Source organism: Puma concolor, chromosome D4 (assembly GCF_028749965.1).
Source record: "Puma concolor isolate L17-30 chromosome D4, mPumCon1.1.hap2, whole genome shotgun sequence".
Taxonomy (NCBI): Eukaryota; Metazoa; Chordata; class Mammalia; order Carnivora; family Felidae; genus Puma; species Puma concolor.
The window spans coordinates 66,412,639-66,437,015 of NC_141679.1; the positions used below are offsets into that span (position 1 = coordinate 66,412,639).

At 36.8% G+C, this 24,377-nt stretch overlaps 1 long non-coding RNA gene and 1 pseudogene across 1 annotated transcript in view; both read right to left on the reverse strand.

Annotated features, from left to right (window-relative positions):
• LOC147574954 (uncharacterized) overlaps positions 1-24,377 on the reverse strand; it is a 641,937-nt gene that overhangs the window by 132,336 nt on the left and 485,224 nt on the right. The window lies entirely within an intron of this gene.
• On the reverse strand, positions 9,177-9,698 carry LOC147574955 (WD repeat domain phosphoinositide-interacting protein 3 pseudogene; annotated as a pseudogene).

Sequence of the window (24,377 nt, forward strand, 5' to 3'; positions counted from 1 at the left end):
CATTTGCAGTTCCCTCTGCTGGGCTATGTTCTTTACCTAATATTCACATGGCTTTCTTCTTTCTCCTTTTAGTCCTCTGTGCTAAATGCCATCTTAAAGCCTTTCACGACCAACCTGTAAAATAGCAACATACCTTTTTCCATTCACAGCATTCTCTATCCCCCTTACTCTGCTTTATTTTCCCTGCCTGGTATATTATTTTTATTTATTTGTTTACCCTGGTAGCTCCCCTTAATGGAATATGAGTTCAGGGACTTGGTTTTGTTCACTGCTGATTTCCCAATATTTATGAAAGTATCTGGCATTTAGTAGGCATTCAACAAATATTTATTGAATGTATGAATGAATGAATTCAAGAATATGACAAGAAAACCCAAGATGTCAGCTATTGAGCAGGTAAAGAAAGCGGAGGCTGAAATGAGTGTAGGAATTCACAGGATCTTCATGAAAAGTGGAGTCCATTAAACATATAACATTAAAACAAACAAACAAACAAAAAATATATCATTAAAAAATCAGCTGGAAGCTCTTAACAGTTTGAAGGCATATGGTTCTTGTGCCCAGCAGGTAAAGCAAAAGCATTTAGAATCTCCAGAAATAACAAAGGGATACATGCAAGAACATCAAAGCCCAAATATGAACCAACACAAAATGTATCATGACACTGAGCAAGAAAGAGAATGAAATGATTTGATTTTCATGGTTAGAATATTCAGCCTCCTGTAGCACAGATTTAATGTCACTAAATTGCCGACTCTCTTATTTTCTCCTATGTGACCCAGACCTCCAGACCAAAGAGGACTTTCTAAGTAAGAGATGAGCAGATTGTTTCATTCCCAGGCCAAACTGTAGAGTCCCCAGTGGAGTCATCTCTGTCTTTCCTTTGTCTATAGCTTTTGTAAGAACTGCACTGCCAGTACATAGAGTCAACTAGTCACATGTGGCTTTTCACGAAAATGGAATTAAAATTACATAAAGTTAAATATTTCTTTCCTAGTTGCTTCGTAGCCACCTGTGGCTAGTGACTACTGTTGAATGAATGAATGAATGAAGAAAATTGAACAGTGAAGAAATAAAACATTCTAATTACCACAAAAACTTGCATTATTCCAACAAATGGTGGAAACCAGCAGAAAATATGAGTCAGAGAAGATAGGCAATTTTGCATCTGAGTACTTACATGTACTTGGAGAAGCAACAAGTCTGCAGTTGCCAATAATTTCTCATGCAAGAAGGCTTGATTTTACATGCTTATACAAAACCACAAATCTGTCTCCACTTCGTTTCACATCACTCAAATTCCTGCTAGGAATCTAGGTCCATTTTTCTGGTTGTTTCCTTTGTAGGGTCATTTTAATATGAGCAGGAAATAATTTTCTGTCTGTTCTCTTTTTGGTGGTAACCCTTAATAATGTGAAGACTTCTGGATGTCCTCCAAAGTGTTTTGCAAGACAGCATGCTTCTGTAATCAAAACTGTGTAAAAGGTAGCACACATTTTCTGTTATCTGTTGTTCCTGCTACCTTGTATTTTCATTTTTCAATTTTGGAAGAATCACCTCCTCCTTCAGAATGATAGATTTAATTCTTTCTTTCTTTCTTTCTTTCTTTCTTTCTTTCTTTCTTTCTTTCTTTCCTTCTTTCTTTCCTTCTTTCTTTCACATTTATTTATTTTTCAGAGACAGATACAGAGTTTGAGCAGGGGAGGAACAGAGAGAGAGGGAGACACAGAATCCAAAGCAGGCTTCAGGTTCTGAGCTGTCACCACAGAGCCTGACGTGGGGCGGAACCCATGACCTGTGAGATCAGGACCTGAGCTGAAGTCAACTGCTTAACCGACTGAGCCACCCAGGTGCCCCTAGATTTAATTATTTCTAAAATACAATTAGAACTTGAAAATTCTAGTTTATTTGATGATCTACTTTATTTCCTATCAGTATTATGTTTCTTTCTCTATGAGAAATCATAATATTTGGTTCTATATTGAATAACATTTGCATAAGCATAATTTTATAAATGCAGCTTATTGATTTTTTAAAAACGTCAAACCACAGGAAAAACATTGAATATGATTGTAATTATAAAAGGGAATGTACAGTCAGGATAGTAGCTTGAAATTAGCCACAGAAATAGGCAACACTACATCAGCCCCATTCCCCTGCCCACCAATGAGTTAGTTTACCTGAAAAATCACTGGGCATGAGGTTCTTCAAATTTATAATTATTTACATGGTAGATATCAAGGAATAAAGTATATGATGACAAAAATAGTAATATATGTATATATGTGTATATATATGTATGTATACACATGAGTGTATATATAAAACCTAAAGATAAAAATGAAACCAAATGAAGAATTAAGTACTCATATAAATAAAATTAGTAGGGATGAAATAAGATAAATAAATTCTTAATCTTTCATAGGCAAGTTTATAGTCGGTATTTAAAACTGACACATTGGAAAGAAATAAATTTCAGCATGTGGTTTAGAATAACCATGCTAACAGCAGGTTTGGGGAGAGGAGGACATTTAATATTGCTTTATACTGTTTGAAGTTTTACTATGTATCTATGTTACTTTAATAAATAAAAAATTTCCAAAACAAAATACATACAAACTGCCATATTGACCTTATTCCTCCAAACCTTCCACACACATAAATAATTTGTTATAGAACTTAAACTGTTACAGGAAAATAAATAAAATAAAAATATTTATTAGGCACATGCCATGCGTACTATCTTAAGGGTTTCTACATTTGTCAATTCTTAATCTGTTAAATCCTCCTAAAATCCCTGTGAAATAGTTATTACACAGGAGCACTGTTAGAGTTTAGCAACCTGAAGCAAGAAGGGGAGTATTGGGGGCAGAAATTTTGAAACAGTCCCTACAATATTGGGGATACCCAATTCTGTCTATAAAACCAATTTTGATAGTGATATCGAGTTTGAAACTACATTTCTCATGGAAGATCCCTTCATTTTTGTTAAAAGAATAAAGATTGAAATGGGGACAGACAAAGAAAGTATATTATTCTTTGATTGTACTTGCTTGGCCACAGGTGGGCAAACAGATTGACCTGTCCATCCAAACTGAGTAATTCCTCACTCCTTCACTTTTTGTTTATGACTTTATTTCTTCATCCTTGGCAAGAGCAGAAAGTAAATCATGGCATTTCTTAGCTGAAAGGCAGAGTGAAACAGCTGTGACCCTTGAGATATTGTTTACTTTACTGCCTCCCTATACACACTCAGTCACTTTTGTTGGACATGCTTGATGGCTTTTGTTCATACAGTTGGCTGTTCCGTCTGCTCCACCAATTGATGAAGAGGTAGACAGTCACTGCTTTAAGCTACATTTATTAGTTTATTCATTAAACATTTATGATCATCTACTATCAGCCAGATACTGAGCTGGTTACAAATAGGAACAAATCAGATACCCTACCCTTAAGGTGCTAATAGTTGAGTAAGGGAAGAGAGGCATGTGAGTATGAATCATTACACAATGAGGTAAGTACTAGAAGAAGTATCAATAAAATAACATGGGGACACAGAAAAGAGAAATAATAATTCTGTATAGGAGAAAGGTGGAGTGAAGCAAGATACAGGAATGTTTATAGACACAGCGATATTTCAAATTACACCCTTGTAGTAGGCAATGGCCAGAATGGAGAAGCCTTCATGACACAATAAGAAATAAAACCCAGAAGTCAATAACTGTGGCACAGTTACAGGCCCTAAAAGGTAGTAGGTTGAATGGATGTAGTGATATACCATCCAAAGCACTTTAGGAGTCATTTAGGACCAAAGTCCTCCAGCTGCCAGCAGCATTCCTGCTGGAGGCTCAAAGTGGAGTCTTTTGTCTCCAAGCTCAACACTTGACCTAGCTCAATACTTTGGGATAAATAAGAATTTTTCAGGAAGAGGGAAAAAGATCATGTAGGAAACATGTGTAATGCATGAGAAAATGTATTTGGAGAAGTTCTGGGGCATTTAGGGCACAGATGTTATAGTGAGCCGTAGATCTTGTAGCTGCACTTGGGGTTTCCTTGTGGCCTAATTACCTACTTTGGTTCTAGCTTTTAACAAGCCCAGATCTGACACTAGAATAGTGGACCCATCTCATACAAAGCTTTTCATTTTATGCTCAGGTGTTTGGGTATTATCTCCAAAGCAGTGGAGATGTTATTGGAGGACTCTTCTGCTGGGGAGTAGTATGATCAGATTTGTGTATTTTAAGGTAAAATGGCTGCACTGTGTAAACAGCAGAGAAAGATTTTGAAAGAAAACAACTTTAGAAAACAGTTATGCTCAGTTAGCTCTGACCTTGAGCTCCATAACTGGTCAGAGGCTAACAATTTAAGAAGGCAGCAATAATTCTGAAGACAATGTACCCTTGATCATGGCTGTAGAAACCTGGATCATATTGCCTGGGTTGGAATCTCAGTTCTGCCACTTATTTACAATGTATATTTAAACAATTTTTATGAACTATGTTTGAATTTTTCTAATCTACACTAATGATATCTACCTCATGGAGTTACCATGAGGATAAAGTGCATTAATATACGTAAAGCCCATAGAAGAATGCCTGGCACAGAGTAAATGTTTAAAAATGCTAGTTATTATCAGCTCAGCAGTTTCCTCAAATGTTTTATAGTGAGGAGAGCTACTTTTCATTTATCAGAGCCCTGGGATCTCAAGAAACGGTGGGATCTGAAGAAACAGTACTTATTCAAGTTGCTGCTTAAAGTTGGAAAAGATACACTGCTACCAAGGTCTGCCCCAGCCTCCAGGACCAACTCTTCCTCCTTCTCCAGTCAGAATGGCAAACTGGGCAAGGGAATCCCATATGCTATGAGCTGAAAGGGTACCCATAGTTGTCTTGGTAAACTATCCAACCAAGGTTGGGTTGGTACTACAGCCTGCTTCATCCTTTGGTTTTAACATTGGACTTGAATACCTAGAGCAATGGGAAACCCACACTATTCCCATCCTTACAGAGCCACAGTCTGTTGGAGGGCAAAGCCATAAATTAAAACTTATATACATACATAATAACACAATAAATGGTAAAAAGCAGACCTAAGGATGGTATGGGAGTGAAGAGGAAGGAGGACAAATTTACCCTGGAGCAAGCAGGCAAATTTCACCAAGACAATTGTATCTGTGATGCATGTTACAGGATGTTTTTCTTGCTAGGCAAAGAAGCTGAGGAAATGCATTTAATGCAGAAGGAACAGCCAACAAAGACACATAATCTAGAAATAACCCAGCTTGTTTGCAAAATCTTGACAGCCAGAACACAGTGTGAGGAGTAGTAGGGGCAGAAGAGTAAGGAAGGACAGAAGTTTAGGCAGAAGAAATGGGTTGTAAATCCTTCAAATAAGTGCTTACCTCTTTACAACTATCCGGAAGGCAAGGGCCTTTGAAGACTCCTAAGAAGAGAAACATAAGCAAGTTGGTGGTTTAGAAGATTTTTGTGGTGTTACTGTGGATGAGAGAGGACAGGACTATTCCAAACGCTCCTGGACATAAAGAGGAGGTAAAGCCTTTTTGAGATGCAAAATTTAAAACCACAGGGATAACACAGATAATATCTTAATTTTTAAAATGTAAAAGCCAAGGCATAATGTAATCAAATGCTTTCATCAGCATTGTGCATGTAATCAAGGAACTTTTTATTAGTGGATTTTCTTTTTATTTATATTTTATGTTTGCTTCCTCCAGAGCACTATTTTCAGACATGGAAGTTCAGAAGACATGCTTGCTTTTTAGCCCAAAACAAATAGAGAAGTGGAAAGATCCACCTAAGAAAACTGTGTTCTTTTCTTCTTCTTTTTTTTAGTGTGAATGTCTGGAAAAGCAAAGTGTATATTGTCTGAAAAGAATTGCTCTATCAATCTCTACAAATGTTTCCATTCCTGTGAAAAATCAGTGTGCATTACTCAACATATGTGTCCATCAATCTCTACTAGTTTGAGCTGAGGGTTAGTCTGGTAAAATTTCCCAATAGACTAACAAGTGCTATAATGTCACTTCCTAAAACTGAAAATTTTATTTCAGAGAGGTAAGTTTAAAGCACAAGTTTGGAATTAAAAAAAACCCAAAACTTTATGAAAATACAATATTTTGAAAATGAAATGCATTGTGTTTCACAGGTTATTTTTCCCTAAAGTTATTAGGTATTAAAATAAAATTTAGTGCTTTTCTGATAAAAATGTTACATGTTTACATTAAAACACTGACAATTGAAGAAAGTATAAAGGACAAAATAAAGATTATTCATAAAGGCAGGACCCAGAAATAACTTTTATAAATATTTCACATTCCTTTCAATGTACACATATATATTATATATTTATCACTTATTTCTATTCATTTAAATTATTCAATGAGAAATTTCCTATAATATTCAATGTTCTTTGAAAATAATATTTTAATAGTTGTATAATATGGTACCACAAGCCTATCTATAAATTATGCAATGATTAACTTACAATTGGGCATTTAGGTTGCTTCTAATTTTCTATATTTAAAGAACTCTTCACTGTTCATTCCTGTCCATGAATCATTTTTCACATCTCCCCATCTCTAGTGACTTCCTAAGGGTAGAATCCTAGAACTGAAATTGTTAGGTTAGGGGCGCCTGGGTGGCTCAGTAAGTTGAGCCTTTGACTCTTCATTTTGGCTCAGGTCATGATCCCAGGGTCATGAGATCCAGTCCCATGTGGGGTTCCATGCTGAGTGTGGAGACTGCTTAAGATTCTTTCTTTCCCCCTGCTCCTCTCCCCTGCTCATGCTCTCTCTCTCTCTAAAATAAAATAAAAAAATAGGTTAAAATGTAAGTTATAGATTTAAAGCTTTTTCCAGTTGTCCAATTGCCTTTTTGACAGGTGTTATTAATATGCAGTTGTACTAGGAGTGCATATTGACAGGCAAAACATGGTACACAGTTAATAATTACTTCTTATTAAATGTGAAGTGGGGATATTTTCATAATGTTTATTTTTTTTATTTTTGGTAATGTTTATTTTTGAGAGAGAGAGAGAGGGAGAAAGGGGCAGAGAGAGACACACACACAGACTCCGAAGTAGGCTCCAGCTCTGAGATGTCAGCACAGAGCCTGACACAGGGCTTGAACTCATGAACCATGAGATCATGACCTGAACTGAAGTCAGATGCTTAACCGACTGAGCCACCCAGGCACCCCTCATTATGCTTATTAAACAACTATTTTCTGTGATTTGTTTCTCTATGTCTTATTACCAGTTTTCTATTGCAGTACAGGTCTTCATCTTCTTTTGAATTAAGGGAGGAAGAGAGTTTTCTTTGTTTCACAGATACTTTGGGATGCTCAGGAATGCTCCAATAGAAGAATCTGGCCTTTCTTTTTGCTTTGCCAGCTGGTTGGGCTATTGAGTCTAGACTCTAGCTCATATTGCCTAGGGGAGCCCATTAAGTTATTGTCAAGTTAGCTTACAATGTATACAGTGTGCTCTTGGTTTTGGGGGTAGATTGCCATGATTCATCGCTTACATACAAGTAGGGTATTATGTTAAGTGAAATCAGTCAGAGAAAGACAGATATCATATGTTTTCACTCATATGTGGAATTTGAGAACTTAACAGAGGACCATGGGGGAAGGGACGGGGAAAAAATAGTTTCAAACAGAGAGGGAGGCAAACCATAAGAGACTCTTGAATGTGGAGAGCACTGGGTGTTGTATCCTGATTTTAAATGCTGAAATCAAAAATACAAAATAAATCTCTTTGTCAGTAATTTAAGAAAATTAAATAAATAGATACCTCAAATAGTACTTAATATCACAGAGCCCATAACTCATGGTAGTGACTCAATGTTTAACGTAATGCACTTTTCATTCCCAAGACACTGGCTTGCAGCTATTCTTAAAAATTTGGAGGTGAGAAAAAGATGGCAAAAAATATAAGTAGAAATGACAGACTGAGGCGTTATATAAGACATTATTCTCAATATCCACAGAAATCACCAGAGGACGGGGTGCCTGGGTGGCTCAGTTGGTTAAGCATCCGACTTCAGCTCAGGTCATGATCTCATGGTTTGTGGGTTCGAACCCTGCATCAGGCTGTGTGCTAAGAGCTCAGAGCCTGGAGTCTGCTTCAGATTCTGTGTCTCCCTCTCTCTCTACCCCTCCCCTACTCATGCTCTGTCTCTTTCTCTTTCTCCTCTCTCAAAAATAAATAAACATTAAATTTTTTTTTTAAAAATCACCAGAGGACATTCTCTCTTGAATATCACTTTGTTTAAAGACTTGAATATTTTCTTTCACAGACTCTAAATTAAATGACCAATTTTTAAAGTCTACGCATTACCTTGTTCCCTACACATAACAGAGAAATTCAGTTTTAACCATGAATAAAACTGACTCTCCTCATTTATGAGATCTAGTCCAACCCCATGGGAAGACTGGCTACTCCTACCAGTGATAGCACAAAACTCTTGGGCTTATTGGGTGAGTCTGGTATTTGCATCAATTCTAACAACTCCAACACAGAAACAGGCAGTGACAGCATGCAGCATATAACCAAACAATGTTACAGGCATGGAAAGGGTAAGGACATTGAATTTACATGAGGGGAAAGGTCCACAGTGTGTTTTCTAGAAGGTTCAGTGTGGACAAGGAAATTTTCTCCTTTTCTAAAGCAAGATGCTGGTCTATTATTCCATTTAAATCTTGTTATACTGTAAGAACTAATCTTAGCACATTTGTTCATTTCTTCCTGACAGACTCCATAAAAATGATGGGATCTGTTGCCAAAAACATGTCAATTTCTTCATTCTTTTCTCAGCTCAGTCTCTAAGTTCATATGGAGTCCCCCCAAATTTTAGATGTAAAGAAAGCAGTGGAATGGCTAAAGCTAAATTTCACAGTTGAACTAAAAGATAACAAGCCCAGACTCAGGCACAGTTGTCCAAAGCCACTGAAGCATCTACTTATGCCTTAGTAATTATTTTTTTAGTACTGGAAATGGGAAGCCTTCCTTAGAAAAGAAAACAATGACAACCTCAGAGTCTGTTACCCACAAGGTCCATGGGGAGCCAGCACTAGCTGCAAAGGAGTCTGAGGGGCACATTCTGCACTTCAGTGGGGTGGTCAGTGCGGGTGTCAATGGCACACGCTTGTGAAGAATCACAGCTTGTCATTGCTCATTCCTAGAAACTGCACATTCCTGGATGCCCTCCTCCTTGAAGTTGAATAGGAATGTGTATCAGTAGCTGCCTTCTGCACAAATTGAAATGACAACATTTGACTCTGTTCCAAAAGCACAAATGCATAGAGAGCCTGAGGAAACCTGAAATTTGGGAAAACTCTATTTAGAACTCAAGTATTTTGGAAGAAAAATGCTGACATCAAACTAGACTGTTTTTTTTTTCTTTGGATCCTTGGTAGCAAAAATGTGCAGTGTGCTATGGTCACTAGATACACAGACAAGGAAAGCACCCTGATTGAAGTTAATGAAATATATGTTTGCTGCTTGAAATCCTCTTCATGGTTCCTGGATTCAATGCCCTGATGAAGTAACAAATATTTTTATGAGTCCCTTTCTCAGATTGCAATATATGTTCCCTACAGGTTGACAGCAACACAGCTCAGGACACCCTTCTGTGTGGGAATGTCCATAGGCAGCCTCTTGGTGCTGACCAAGTCCATTGTTTGTGCTGGGATATTTCATCCCTTCTCTTACCCTCCAACTGGAATTTACATCATTGGTTCTCAAGCCTTAGGTTCAGACTGAATTATACCACTGGCTTTCCAGGGACTCTGGCTGGTAGATAGCAGACTGTGGGGCTTCTTAGTCTCCATAATATGAGCCAATCCCTTATAATAAATTTCTTTTTATATCCTATTGGTTCTTTTTCTCTGGAGAACCCTAAATACAGACACCATAAATAGTCACTTTCTTGCACTGCTCGTAAATTGCTCCCACCTTTCTAGAAGGGAATTTGGGAGTATGCTTCAAAAGCCTTAAAAACAGTCATGCTTTTTAGCATAATTCTACATCTAGGAAGTTATCCAATAGTAGTATCTATGAATGAATTCACAGATTTCTCTACAAGAACAGACAATTCAGTGTAGTTTAGAAAACTAAAAAACTGGACACAAATGTCTAATCACTGGGGATTTATCAAGGAAATTAATTCATCATTCAAAGCTATACTTAGGTTATTTTTAAACAGAGAAGTGTACTCTTGTATTAGTCTTTTGTAAACAAGAGTCTATGAAACAATGTGCTTATGATTCCATTTTTATACATAATTTTTTTTTTGAAACTTACAAATCTACATTCCTGCAGAGAATATAATTCTCTTTTAAAGTCAAGGGTGTAAAAAGGAGATACTAATGGTGGGATTCCTTTCGGAAATGAAAGCTGAGTCTATAAATGCCACTGGTTCTAATAGCTGTCTCTAAAGGAGTTAGGGAATAAAGGTCAAGAACTATATTTTAAGTGCTATTTAAAAACCTTGGAACTTTTGTCATTTGCCCTTTACAGAAACTGCTTCACTATTTCCCCATAGTAATTATTCCTTTGTTTAACAAATATTTTTGAGCACCTAGTATGTGCCAGGCACTATTTTAGGTGCTAAGGTAGGAGCAGTGAAGAAAACAGAAAAAGTCATTGCTTTCATGTTACTATGTATTCACATTCACAGTAACAGACATAAAGCAATCAAATAATATGTCAGTGAGCGATAAATGCTATGAAAAAAGAAAGCAGAGTGAAGAAATAGAGGACATAGCCTCTTTGATTAGCTGACATTTGAATAAAGACCCCTAGGAAGCAAGGGAAGTTATGCTGAGTTCCAGGGGAAAGGAGGAATGTGTAAGCAGAGATGACAGGCCAATGGCCCTGAGTCAGGAGTGTGCTTAGTGGCTGAGGAGGAGCAAGGAAATTAAAGCAGCTGAAATGAAGTAACACAAAGGAAGAATGTAAGAGATAAAATCAGAGAGGCAATTGGGGGTCAGGGAACACAGTGAGATGAGGGTTAGCAAGGAAATTCTTAAATTATGAATACTTGCATCTGAGTTATGCAAGAAAGCAAGGAGCTGGAGGGCTTCTATTCAACTTTTCAGTTGGTCTAAGGGGAAAAGAATCCCTGAGGACAAAACCTACCAACAGGTGAACGAAACAGGATAAATATTTGAGGTCTATTGACAGGTATGAAAAGTATATGGAGGCAGCTTGGGGCTAAGAAAGTGGGGTTGGGGTTTCTTTGAAACTCAAAATGGTTCAGAAATAATTATGCATAATACATATGTTTTTAAATGAAAGTTTGTTTTTGAAAATAGGTTAGTAAATGTCAGTGGGTGTTCTCACTGTGGAACCAAGCATGAAGAATGAATATCCTCCGGTTCACTCCTGCTTTTCTTTCAAAGACTATGCATACAGAGGCTTGCTGTAGCTTGCTATAGAGAAAATGAGTAATTTGAATTTCTCTCCTGAACTCAGAAATGATCCAGATTATTTGGCAGTTCAACTTCTTCCAGTTTGCATTGTATTTGCATTTTAACACAATGTCAATATACCTAACTATCCTCTTTGAACATTTTATTCTTTTCCTTTACAGAGTAGTTATTCTGATCAGAGGATAAAATAACAAAGTGAAGTCTCTGATGGAAATCAGGCCAACCAATTGAAATAGATTTAAAAAGAAATCCTACCTCAAGCTGTATGTGTAATAGCGTGAAATGATATATTCCTGCTGTTTCAGAAAAGATGAATTACTATGAATGCTCCCTAAACAAAAAAAGGAAACTTCAAAATATTGGCATCTGGAAAAAAACAAAAACAGCTTAACCAATGGGGGAAAACCCATACTACATACATGTGGCATTTTATGTCCTTTTAACTATAAATGCCTTTATTTATGAATGAATTCACAAATTATTATGTGTGTGAATAATATTCACAAAATATTATGAGGAAAGCATCCCTCACAATACTGTGAATTTATAAAACATTAATATGTGCACATTCTGTTCCAGCAACTGGGCCAGGCACAGGATAACTTGGGGTAGCAGGGAAGGATGGTAAGGGAATTAATTGTACTATAAACATGATGAAAGAAGCAAGGACACAGGAGTGGGGGAAGTTACTGTAGAAACTCAGAATGGACTGGAGAACTGTAAAAGTCTTCTTGAAAGGGATATTGCTCGGGAACCCAGAAAATCTGGATTTGAAGGATGCTGCAGTAGTAAGATCTCTGGAAAGCAGTCAAGAGACCTAATTTCCAGTATGAACTCTATCAACTCAACTTGTGACTTGAAGGGTGAGGGGAAGTGGGCATGAAGGAAAGAGACCAGAAAAGTGAGGGTGCTCTGAAAGAATTCTTGAGGGGCACCTGGGTGGCTCAGTTGATTAAGCTGCACACTCTCGATTTTGGCTTAGGTCACGATCTCATGGCTCTTGACATCAAGTACCACGTTGGGCTCTGCACTGACAGCATGGAGCCTGCTTGGGATTCTCTCTCTCCCTCTCTCTGCCTCTCACCCTCTCAAAATAAATAAGTAAACATTAAAAAAAAAAAAAAAAGAATGCGGGGCACCTGGGCGGCTCAGTTGGTTAAGCATCTGACTTCAGCTTAGGTCATGATCTTGTGGTCCATCAGTTGGAGTCCCTGGTGGGACTCTGCACTGACAGCTCGGAACCTGGAGACTGCTTTGGATTCTGTCTCCCTCTCTCTGTTCCCCTCCCCCCCACTCTCTCTCTTTCTCTCTTTCAAAAGTAAATATTAAAAAAATTTTTAATTAAAAAAAAAAGAATGCTTGACACAAACGGGGTGGGGGTGAAGCTTAAGGGCCTTGAAGAGTGTGGCTGTTGCATTTTGCCAGCTATGCTATGCCTGCTGTGCCATTCATCCTTGGGTTTTTGGACTGAAGAGAGGTAGTGCTGACAACTTTAGCATCTCTCTGCACCTCCTCTACTGTCTGTACACTTTTCCAACTCCTCCATAACAATTTCTGAAAACAAAGAGTGATTTACTACATTCCTTTTCAGTGAGTGCCCCAGAATCTCTTGCAACATGATAGCCCAGGGTTCTCATCGAAAATACAGACCCTTGGGTCTTACCTCTAGGTGCTGAACCAGAATATCTGGGGCTAGAGTTCGGATCTGTATTTTAACACCCTTACTAGGTGATTCTCATCCTTGTCTACCCATTCCATCTTCCCTGCCATCCAAAGAAAATGGTACCCACACTTGTACCCCAAACAAGGACACTGTGGGGACCGAAACCCATGGTCAATTCCCAGTTGGGGTGGGTTTTTCACTCCTTTGTGTAATTTTCCGTTTCTGGTCCAACAATCTAAACTTAGTATTTCTATAAATAACATAGAAAAACTCCTACGTTAAGTTGTTAAAAAGCAAAGTAGGAATTTAGGTTGTGCATAATGGGATACTTTGATTTTATCTGTGAACAAAAATATTCATGGAAAAATACCAAAAGGAAACCCAACAAAATGTTAGTCATTTTTGCCTTCATGGGGAGATTGTTGATTTTATTTATCTTTCTCTTTTCTCATAGTTTGCATCCTATAAAATATATGCACATATTTTATAATAAAAAATAAGACATCAACTTCATTTAACCTGGAATACAATTAAAGTTTAACTGCATAAAGATATACGTCACCCTTCAAAGCCCCTGATAAATTGTGTTTTCAAGATCTAACAGTTTTTGTTGGCTCTGGCCTCCCAGATGGTATGGATATGCTCAGTGATCTCTGACCTCATTAGATTTCTAAAAATGTTCTTTGATCATCAATTTTTGCCCTACTTTTCCTGAAAAATTAAGTCATCAGAAACTCTGACTCAGGGACACAGAGGGTTTTATTTTGGGGGATGAATAGAAATCATGGGGGGTAATTTTTTAAATATCTGTTCACTTTAAAAACCCTATTAATCTTCTTTATGAGAAATTTAAAGGCAGGCTTTAAATTCTTGATCCAGGATTTAAAAGTTGATGGAGATAAAAAGAAATTCAGATATCCTCCAATAGAGATAAAGCCAAAATTTTAAAAGATTTTTATTTGCTTTTAATGACTTTTTATTATAAACCAAGGGATTTTTTATTTCTAAAATTTTATATAATATATCCCTATTATATACAATTAAAAAATTAAAAATATTAATTACCTATAGTTCTAGATGTTAATATTACAGCATATTTTCTACAGTTTATGCATGAGACTGGGATTATAGACTACATATAATTTTTATTCTTCTATTTTTTATAATATTTTAACTTGCATATTTCTCATGTTACTAAGTAGATTTTAGAAATATCTATGAGCCAAATGATTCCTTGACACTAAATCATCATAGAACTGGTCAGTTTGTTCAGAGTATGAATCTGCCTCAAATTACTTAAGAAGGCTTTGGTATCATGACATATCTGAATATTTAAGAGAATCTTCATTCTATTTTCTATCATCCTATTACATAATAGTCATACCTAGATGAAAAGTGATAAGGGGCAGCAGAATTTTAAGTGAAAATACTTTCAGTATTTATGAAGACAGATGTCTCATGGATGGAGATTCGTATGAAAAAGTTGTGACTAAATAATCAACATCAACTTCTTAAATATTTCTACCTAACTTGTGATAAGAGATTAATTAGACCAGATTTTTGTGAAAGTGCTAATAGATGATTCTTTCCACATCTCTGTCCTACTTTGGAAGCTGCAGCCCTTTTAAGTCCTATGTGCTGTAGAGAAAATAGAGAGCCACTGACCTTGGAGAATCTTAGGAAACTTTTATTGACCTAAGCATTGAAATATTTCCAGATGGATCTGGACTCTCTGAATATCTGGGTATTGATGTATCACCTGAAGACTTCCCTATTTATTTCTCAATAAATCAGATGGTGTCCAAAGCTAGGTAAGTCCTAACTTGAAGAAATATAAAGGCAAAATATTCTGAGATAAATGACAGAGCAGGTAACTGCTGATACCACATAAGAAAACACTGGATAATAGAAGGCTCTATTCGTGCCTGATTTTGGAGACCAGAAATAATAGTCCCAGGAAATTTGAGTCCAATTCCCCTGATCTTTCAGTAGGGAGATTATAGTTGCCCTAACTTCAGTTAAAACCTTTGCAAAAAACTCCCTAAGCAGTTTTATGTTACAATTTCCTTTTTCCTTCCTATAGCGATACATGCTCTTTATTTTTAAACAAACTGTCCTACATCAATCACCATATCATTTATTTTGGGTTTTAGAAAAAATTCATTCACAAAACATGAAGAATGCAAAATGGCTCTCTCCCTAACTCTTAATTCAGTTATAGTATGTTGATATATTGAAATCAGCCACAATGAGAGTACTTTAAGTCAGAAGTCAACCAACACTTTAAGTCAGAACCTTTACTTCTAGCCCCATCAGGCTTGTCTGACTAGACCACCACTGTTTTTAGAGCTCCATGTATGACTAAAGTGTGGCAAGAGTCTGATAATCATGTACTTCATGGCCCTGATCTTAATGTAGATATACTTAATTGGCTCTCACTGGCAGTATGATGTAGAGCCTAGACACAACAGCATAAGAAACATGCAAAGAAAAATGAGAGCCAAGTTTCCCATTTAGGAGCATTCCAAAGTGACCCATGAATAAATTATAAAAAACTTTCTTCTTTCTTTAATTCAAAGAAGAAAGAAGACAACAAAGATGAAGAATGAAGAGGAGGAGGAAGTAGGGGAGAAAGTAAAAGAGAGAGGAAAGAAAAGGAAGAAAAAATGAGGATGAAAAAAGGGCTTGTCAAAAATCCTGCTTTTTCCATAGTGGAGAAATTGCATGGTCATTATTCATCCTTTGTTTCAGAGACACTTTTACTGTGGATTTTATTTCCCCTTTCCTTTCCTTTTCTTTTTCTTTTATTTTTTAATACCAACCTTAGAGTACCCTACAACATGCCCTGTTTTTGGTACAGGACTATTCTGTACTGTGCTTTGCTTCTGCCCTTTGCAATAAAGACTGTCCACTCCTCTGAGGGCCCTAAACTCCAGTAATGAGTCATAATGTTCTTTTTCTGAGATTCAATGACACCAATAAGGGATTTTCAAATGTAAGAGAACCAGTCACAGGCAAAACAACATTAGACAGAAGAGACTGAACTTGAATCATTGCTTTTGGAGCGATCCAAGGGCTTGGATCAGACTCGTTATGCAGTTGGCTTTCAGAAAATTAAATTTCTTATTAAACTGCTAATTTGACTCTAATTTCTCAAAGACCCTTATTATAGTTTATCTCAGTTTAATACTAGCCAAATACATCACTTAAAATATACTCTATTGAAACTTTCTGAATATCAGATATATAGCCAAATGAGATATCACAATTTTTCATACAGGCAGCTCAGATGAGATGGTTTCATAAATTATATCAATGGTGCAGCATACGCTCTGTAGTCTCAAGACACAGAACAATTTCCATAAGTCCAGTATACTTCCAAGTGTTGTTGGTGTCACCATGAATCAAAACAAAAAGAAGGTGAAGGTGAAACACAGGTACTGTAATTTGCTGGTTGCACCATATTTCAGGTGCATTTCTGCTTTGACATTATATTCAGACAAGCAACAATAAGTAATTCTCAGTTACCCTTTGTAATATCACAGAGATTTTTCTAATAAAAAGCAGAAGCAAAAAATATAAAATGTAAGTCCCTGGTCAGGCAGGGATTTTGTTCTATTTTATTCACTAATACTGGATATTCCTACTGTTTATGACAGCACTTAGAGTATGTACTAAATAAATACTTGTGGACTGAATCAGTAAATGGGTGGAAATGTCAGATTAGTAGCTTTACTATTTTTTTATAGTTTTAATTCAGTTTTATTGAATCCACCAATAGTTGTATTTTCCTTTTTTTCCCCATGGTAACTATATATTTCTGCCACAGAGAAGTAAAAGAACTCTACAGGACAAATTCATGTTTTATAATTCTACAAATTAACTTTATTTTCATAAAAACCTCATATAAATTAGTCATGTCAGAAAAATCCTTTAGGTAAGGAATATACCCAACAAAAATTATATCAAGATATCAATTTATATTTACAATACTGCTTATTAAAATTTTCATTTGGCATTTATTTCCATCACTTTTTTCCTCATTCACAAAAGCACCATCATAATAAACAAACAACAACCAAGAACTGATTTTTAGTTTCAAAGTTACTGTCCCATAATTTTTTGCTAACTAAGCACCTGAACTCCCTCATTCTGGTTTTTCAGCAATCTCAAAGGGCTGTGGTTTCACCTGGACACAAAGGAACACTCATTTATTAAGGTAGTTTCTGAAAAGAAGAAAAAATACCATGTCCGTATCTGGAAGTCTATTAGGAAATGTATTATGGTTGAAACTAGTTAATAAACACTTTAGGAGCATGTATATTTGAGAAGGACAATCAACATAATTACCTTTGTCAATCAAAGTCTTAATTATACAATTAATTAGTTGAAGTATTTATAATTCATATAAATATATACTTTCTATTATATACTACTCCACCTAGAGATTTATTTTAAACTAAGCCTGCCTTCAGATGGCTATAAGTTAAAATTTGTACAAAACTATCTCTAAGGTTAATTTTCAGGAATATCAAAATTTATGAAATTAGACCTTTATTTTAAAATTTTACTTCTAAAATTTGCTTCTCTTTCCAAATCAAGAAGACTTTTTCTCACTTAAAAATAAGAAAATATGATTTAAAAATGCCTAAGCTTCCAAATCTTTGGTAAAAAAAAAAATGTATTGTTTTAGATAACAAATTCTCTTAAAATGTATGAATTATTTAGATCACTGTTTCCCTAATTTGATTATGCATCAGAATATATTGGGAAGCTTTTAAGAATATATATCTCAGAATCTTTGCTTATATCTATGGAGTCAGAACTTTTAGGGGTAGAACACAAAATCTGTATTTAAAAAAATTTTGAGGGGGCACTTGGGTGGCTCAGTCGGTTAAGGTCTGACTTCAGCTCAGGGCATGATCTCCTGGTTCACGAGTTCAAGCCCCACATTGGGCTCTGCGCTGACAGCTCAGAGCCTGGAGCCTGTTTTGGATTCTGTTTCCCTCTCTCTCTGCCCCTCCCCAACTTGTGCTCTCTTTCTCTCTCTCTCAAAAATAAACAGTTAAAATTTTCTCCAGGTGATTCTGATGTACAACCAAATTTAACAACAGAAGATTTTAGATAAGTATTTCCTACTATCACCTGCTATCCCCATTCATTATTCCACATACTCCAAGAAGTGAATCCACATAAAAACTAAGCCAATTATCAAACTTAGACTTTGAATTGGTCTGACTTAATATTTGGTTCACAAAATTCAAGAAGGCCCCTTGGGTAATCCAAATACAGTATCTTTCATCATCCCTTGCTATTATCAGTTCAGAACTGTGATATCAGAACCGTGTGACTTCTGATCAGGACATACAAAAGGAGTTATGAAGCTTACATCAGGAGTCTGTACAATGACAGACAAAAAAAAACCGGTAAAAATTGTAAATATAAGCACAAATCACAAGGCTTGATTCTCTCAATTGCCAGTTTTGATTTGTGATCTGTTGCTTCTCACACATAAGTGACTTTGTAGTGTCCTCTACTATAAAGAGAGGGAGGCAAACCATAAGAGACTCTTAAAAAGTGAGAATAAACTGAGGGTTGATGGGGGGTGGGAGGGAGGGGAAAGTGGGTGATGGGCATTGAGGAGGGCATCTGCTGGGATGAGCACCAGGTTGTATCAAAACAAATCTGACAATAAATTTAATATTAAAAAAAAAAGATTTAGGGATTTACAAGTGATAAGTAAGTACCCTGAACCACAATGGGATTCTAGTTGTAAAACATAAAGAGAACCTGGAAGGTTATTTTGTTAGCCTGGATTCCCCTCCAGAAGTTAGAGTCTGAGAGGGCTTGAGTGCAGGCAATTCTGTGGGGAAGTAATCCCAGGGAATAGAAGTCAGGGAGTGAAAGACACTTCCTTTATGGAAAGAATAAAAGCTAGTATGAGGATGTGTTCTTGACTTGGTCACTGCTGTGGGCACTAGAGTTAGATTATGCTGGATCTTCTGAGAAGCAATGTAGAATGGGCCTCAAAATTGCTCACTGGAAGGAAAGAAGAGGAAAGCATTTGTGCATAAACTCCAGATTCCAATTAGTCAAGGATTGCCTCATCAGATGTTTACTCTCTGGCACTCCAGTATGTCCATGTGTGAGTGCTACCTGGTTCCCATAAGCATCCCACACCACAATGTCAAAGACCTGGAGCATAAAACAGAAGGCATGAGGACAGGCAAAGGGGAAGTGCTCTCAGATTACATATTTATATTAAGCTAGTTATTACATGATGGCCGGATTAAAAGGTGGTCCAAGACCAGAGACAAGGCATAAAGTTGTCCAATACAATCACGCATGTATCCAAGATACTGCTGTTCTGCAGTGAGTCTGCAGTTTAGAAGTGTGAGATTCCCGATGCTGAATACTCTTATTCATGTACTGAAATATTTCCACAGTTCTCTGAATTACCACAAATAACATGAAGTTATGCTCCTTACATCAGGAGTCTGTACAATGACAGCTCCCTTGCTCCCATGCTGTCAATTTCTTATCCCTATCCATGGCTTTTCCCCCTTCTGTTCCTACTGAGTGACTGTTTTGTATTTCACCAATGACCAGTGAGAAGCTAATTAATCCCCAAATCTATGGTATACATTTAGCAAATGAACAAGATATGGAAATTATAGTGGGGGTATCAGACACTTCAGTGATGATTTGGGGTAGAAGTCTGCTCTGTGACTATATCACCTCACTACCAAACACCACTAGAGATAAGAAGACTATCTAGTGCCCTTACACCAGGCTCCTTGGGTTCCTAAGGTATACAAGGGATGGAGGGCCAACACTATTCTGAAGGTTCATCCTCAATAACTTGTGGAAGAATCTGCCACAACACATTTGCCTGACTTGTTATTATCTGCCATGCTTCTGGAAGATCAATCTTGCTCCTCTTTATTCCTGCTCCCAAATATTTCTCAGAGATAATCCTTTGACTTACATACCATAATCACTACTCTGCATTTTGGAAGTCAAGTGCCCATCCTTTTCCCAAGAACAGTTTTCCCTTTGAATTAACCTGCATTTCTAATTCTACTGTTTAGACACTATCTCTGATTGAAGACCACTTTTCTGTGTCCCTGACAATGTCTGCATTTGACCTCTGATCCTGTTAGCTCTGTACTAATCCTCTTGCCCTTAGCTTGACTGTCTCTTTATTTCCAACAAGACATAGGCCCAGCATCTGGAAACACATAGCTTGATCATTTGCTGGGAGATTTGTTGTTACAGGAATCTGCCTTTGTGTATTCCTGTTGCATGAAGGGATTCAATATTTCATAGAGCAGAATAATTAGATTCCTTATGCTTTTGAAGTATTACATATTCCTGTGGAGGAACTCATCGAGTCTGATCTAAAATAATACAAAAGCAGAAGGGAATTACTCATTCTATCACCCGTTTTCTTGCAGTTCCCATGGATACTCCATCCTTAATCCCACTGTTTAATCATATTCTTTATGACTCTATTTCCTTGGTAGTAAGAAGAAAGTGACAGTAAGACAGGCTTAAAGGGAGGATACATTCTAGCTCATATAACTGAACAATTAATGGAATGTTTGTCTTCAGTTATGGTTTGACCCAGTGTTCAGTAAGAAGGAAATAGACACTTCTATCTCCATTTCTTGGCTCTGCTTCCACAGTGTTAGACACATTTTCTGAGAAACCCCACTCCCACCCAGTGGTTTTATGACTGCAGCAGCATCAGTCCCTGCAGGCTCTTATGTGGTGGGGAAAAAAAAAAGAATTGAGAGTAAATCTGAGGATTCACAAAGAAATTTTTATTGATCCCCATTGAATCTCAATGGCTTAATTCATGTTGGATTATGTTGGATTGTTATGCATTGAACTGTGTCCCCTTCAAATTCATATGTTGAAGTCCTAACACCCAGTACCTGTGAATGTTACCTTATTTGAAAATAGGGTCATGCAGAGGTAATTAGTTAAGATTAGGTCTTACAGGAGTAATGTGAGTTCCTAATCCAATTAGACTGGTGTTCTTACAAAAAGGGGAAATATGGGGGTACCTGTGTGGTACAGTCAGTTTAGTGTCCAACTCCTGATTTCAGCTCAGGTCATGATCTCATGGTTTGGTTTGTGAGATGGAGCCCACACTCATAGCATTGAGTCTGCTTGGGATTCTCTCTCTCCCTCTCTCTCTGCCCAGCCCTGCTCTCATGTGCTCACTTTCTCTCTCAAAATAAATAAACCTAAAAAATAAAATAAAATAATGGGAAAATTTGGAAACAGACACACAAAGAGAACAATGTGTAAAAATGAAGGCAGAGATTGGAGTGATAGAGCAAAACCCAAGAAATGCCACAGATTACTAGCAAATAACCTAAGAAGCTAAAGGAAAGATTTGGAATAGATTCTCCTTCATGGGTTCCAGAAGGAACTAACCCTGTTGACACCTTGGAACTGTAAGACAAGTACTTTCTGTTATTTAAGCCATCTCCTTTGTGGTACCTTGCAAGTACCAGGAAACTAATACATGAACCAATCACCACAATCAGGTGAAAGCAATACAAGGGGTCATTCCAGGCTTATCATACCAGGAATGGAATGACAGCACTGGAGCAGAATGAAGGAATGGATAATCCTCAGGAGCTAAGTTCAGGTAATTCTCAGAAGCTGTTTAGAATAAACTTCAGGTGTCAACAATACAGTTCTTTATCTTCTCTCAATTTTAGGGGCATCAAGGTTCACATCTCCATTGATCCATGTGATCAATCTTTGTTCTCTTTTAGTCCTTTGACTTCTGCACAAGGCCAAGTATTTCTCAGGCCCTTAGAAACACTAGATATGCCCATGATTTCCTTCCCAGGTTGAAGGTATTAATGGATGATGTTTATGTAAGATCCCTGGCAAACCAAATGATATCTCAGTAATATTTGATAAAAATGTTCTAACTTTTGCCCATAATGTATGAGACAGATTTTGCTATACTAATACAACAAAGGAATGGGATGAATATATGTAGAAATTCTACAAAATGCTAAACTTTCAAATGGCATGTTTAAAAAAATACCAACAAGAAAGTAATTTTGAAGTTGAAACAAATTCTGTGTAATACTGATATGTGAGAGGAATGAAATTTTGTCTTAGAGGAGAGGTGAAGTTGCTGGTAGTATTATTAATGTATATGTTGAGATAATAAAGGTTGAGCCATTGGTATATATAGTCATGAAATGGACTATTAACATTCTGTTTGTTTTATATTTAACTCTGTAGGGTCTACTAATTTACAATTAAATTAGAAAATCCACTAGGACTAATGAGCTAATAATTGCAAAGAACTCTGAGCATGGATAAAAGGCACCAAGGGAGGACAAACTTCTATTTGTGAAAATCGAAACATCTGAGACTTTAATTACATCCCTTGCTAGAACTGACTTGTAATCAGCTGTGGGGACTAGCTCATTAATGTTCTACTATGGGATTCCTAAACAACATATTGAAAGCCATTTCACTTATCAAATTTGAATATACTTAAGAGCAGGCATTTTCTGATAATTCTGTCTCAGTACAGCAATTTCTCTTTTTTCATTGAAATTCAAAGGATTCTAATTAGTCCTATAGTATAACTCACCTCTGCATTGTCAGAATTTTCATTTCAGTTTTTAAAGTGTGTTGTGGCTGTATGTTTGAGAGATGTTATTTCTAGGATGGGCAAAAGGAATAAATAAAAGTTTTTTCAAGTGTCTGTGGAGATAGTTATGGGACAAGAGTAAGATATTTGGTTTTCAGGGTGGGAACCCTGAGCTTACCCAAAGAAGCACTGAAGGAAGTGCCAAAGTTTCTCAACTGTGATATTTGTCCATTAAATGTTTTGGATCATCTACAAAGTTATATACACACACATATGTGTACACATTAGAGATTTGAATCTCTAATTTGAAAATTTTTAAGCCTACTGAAAATTGGAAAGAACAGTGAACACTCTTAGTACAATGAACACCTTTAAATCATTCACTTTGATTACAACATATATATATTTATCCATTTTATAAAGTTTGAATGTTTTATGTTTAAATTTAATATTTAGAATAATGTTAATTAGTAATCTTTGAGAGGTAATTTAAATGATGTTATTTTCAATTTATTTGCCTATATATTCAAATACAATGGTCATCTATTACTTACATAAATTAAAAGAGTAAAATATCCCAGAAAACCATTTTTTTTTAATTTTTTTTTCAACGTTTATTTATTTTTGGGACAGGGAGAGACAGAGCATGAACGGGGGAGGGTCAGAGAGAGAGGGAGACAGAGAATCGGAAACAGGCTCCAGGCTCTGAGCCATCAGCCCAGAGCCTGACGCGGGGCTCGAACTCACGGACCGCAAGATCGTGACCTGGCTGAAGTCGGACGCTTAACCGACTGCACCACCCAGGCGCCCCATCAGAAAACCATTCTTACTGGGTTATCTGGAAATAATGTTATAAATTTCAAGACTTTTATAAATTTCATGTTGGGCATTTGATTCTATGTGTAGAGTCAGTATTTGTCATCAGCTGTGTTTTATAGCTACCTGAAAATAGTAAAAATTGCGAGTTTTATTTTTCTCATGCACCAGGGAGTTTGCAGGTAAGAAGATTAGGGCTGGTATGTTGGCCCCACAAAATCATAAAATATTCAGTCTGCTTCCATCTTTCCTGTCATTCTTATCACGTATTCAGGGTCACATGGTCTTAAAAAGGGTACTCAAGGTCCAGCTCAAGTCCCCATTCCAATGATAAAGTGTAGGGAATAAGCTTAGGAATTCCCCAGGCTTACACCAATGGGTTAATAAGGCATAAAGAAGGACAAAGTCATAGTATGCTCACACCCAAGCTTGGGTAAACAAGATTGGCACCTTAAGATAGAGAGGGGATGCAAAGGTACCCCAGAACAGAGACGGCGTGCAGAGCCCCTGGAATAGAGAGGGAGGGGAAAAGGCCCCAAAATAGAAAGGGGCACAAATGTACTCAATACATAGGTATATGAAATAATCAAGATTAGATATTCAGGGTGGAAGCACCCCCAATTTAGTATTATAGCAGAAAGCTGCTTTCATACAAAGAAAGGACCAAGATAGGTAAACAGGTAAATTAGGCTAGAGACCACTGTGCTCCAGGTGAAGCAGCCCAGAGCAGAGGTGATTAACAAAAGAAAAGGTGCCTTGTTAACTCTGAGGTTATTTACCCTAGCTGTCTCATCCCCTAGGCTAGCTA